This window comes from Setaria italica, chromosome III, assembly GCF_000263155.2.
Source record: "Setaria italica strain Yugu1 chromosome III, Setaria_italica_v2.0, whole genome shotgun sequence".
In the NCBI taxonomy this organism is placed as follows: Eukaryota; Viridiplantae; Streptophyta; class Magnoliopsida; order Poales; family Poaceae; genus Setaria; species Setaria italica.
The window spans coordinates 22,937,115-22,938,787 of record NC_028452.1 but is presented as its reverse complement, the minus strand read 5'-3'; the positions used below and the strand labels follow the sequence as shown (position 1 = coordinate 22,938,787).

Genomic DNA, 1,673 nt, shown 5'->3' with positions numbered 1-1,673 from the left:
CGTGAGAAGCAAGGACATCGAGTTTCTCGGCATATTCGTGGGTGAGCTTATCACACATCTTAGTCAATTTTAAGTTCTCATTGCCCCCAAGTTCTTGGTACATTTCTTCCTCCCTGTTTTGTCCCCATCGCTCAACCACAGTGTTACTAAAAAAAAAAACGAGGGTTGGGGGGGGGGGGGGAGCGCGGCAAGACGCGTACCGTACCACAAGTTCACAACCGATGTGCCACAGAGGGTTGATCCTGCGGAGAACTACCAGTGGCAAGAGATCAGACGAGATGAGATCCAGCTCCCGACCTGCGAGGAAGCAAGCCTCTATTCTCCTTTCATTGCCCGGCAGGTCAACGCTTGGTGGGTGAGAGAAATAGAGGGCGCGTCGGAGAAGAAAGCATGTGAAGGAGGCGGGTCCGCCGTCCGCCTTTCGAGCTTCTTATAGCTACAGGCTACAGTCTACAGGCCCGTGCGCAGTGCCCTCGTTTTCAACAGTCAGCTTCTTGTGAAGTACCGAGGCCTTGTTTAGTTGGCTAAGCCTTTGTTTAGTTGCCCAACTTTGGACAACCAAAATTACTATAGCAACACTGTAGCGTTTTGTTTGTATTTGTGAATTATTGTTCAAATATTGACTAATTAGGCTCAAAAGATTCGTCTCGTAAAGTACAACAAAACTGTACAATTAGTTTTTGATTTCGTCTCATTCAGTACTCCATGCATGTACCATAAGTTTGATATGATGGGGAATCTTCTTTTTACATAGTACCAAAGTTAGAATTTTGGAGGGAACTAAACAAGCCTTAATTTGGGAGATGCAAAATTACCGTGCCAGCACTGTAGCACACTGTAGCGTTTCATTTGTATTTGTGAATTATTGTCCAAATATTGACTAATTAGGCTCAAAAGATTCGTCTCGCAAAGTACAACAAAACTGTGCAATTAGTTTTTAATTTCGTCTACATTTAGTACTACATGTATGTACCGTAAGTTTGATGTGATGGGAAATCTTCTTTTTGCATAGTATCAAAGTTAGGAGTTGGGTAACTAAACATCGTGTGGCGGAACCACCTCGGGTTAGCTTGATTAAGCAGGGTTAAGCCGCCTAACATGCGACACCACTGCCTAAACCGAGCTAACACGAAGCGTCGTCGGATTTCATCCGATTTAACCACTTAAACAGGATCAAGTTCAGCAGACCCACACGAAGGTGAGCGGTTACAGAGAATACAACAAGTCCACAGAGCTTAAGCAGTCTTACTTAATTAGTTCGGCCATGAAAATTAACATCAGAGTTTCATAACAAAAGAACAACAGAGAAAACACTAGCGAAAGACTTCGTCGGGGTCGGACGTCCGGGCGAGGCCAGCCAGAACATCACTGAATCCTCTCCTCACCGTCCGAGGAGGGGTCCCACTCGACCGTCCAGCCTGGCGGGAGCTGGGGCGGCCAAGCACCAACAAGGGAGGGGTCGGAAGCTGCAACTTCACCTGAAAACAGGAGCCACAACAAGGCTGAGCTACTAAGCTCAACAAGACTTAACCGGGGAGGAGCCACTACTCTTCCAACTAGACATGCAAGGCTTCTTGGCTGAGGGGTTTGATTTGCCAAAAGCGCTAAGTAACCTATTTTCAAGTTTTAGCTCCGGTTCTAAAATTTATTTACCAGTCTAGGTTGTGCAACCT

At 46.1% G+C, this 1,673-nt stretch overlaps 1 protein-coding gene across 4 annotated transcripts in view; it reads right to left on the bottom strand.

Moving 5' to 3' along the window:
- The window catches only part of LOC101759568 (receptor like protein kinase S.2), a 7,260-nt gene extending 6,850 nt beyond the window's left edge, over positions 1-410 (bottom strand). For 2 of the 4 annotated variants that reach the window (XM_022824751.1, XM_004962156.3), the window contains exon 1: positions 201-410. The gene's annotated coding sequence lies outside the window, so the exon portion shown is untranslated. The remainder of the gene's footprint in view (positions 1-200) is intronic. The other 2 variants (XM_022824750.1, XM_004962155.3) reach the window with 1 other exon arrangement.
- Between the last annotated feature and the right edge of the window lie 1,263 nt (positions 411-1,673).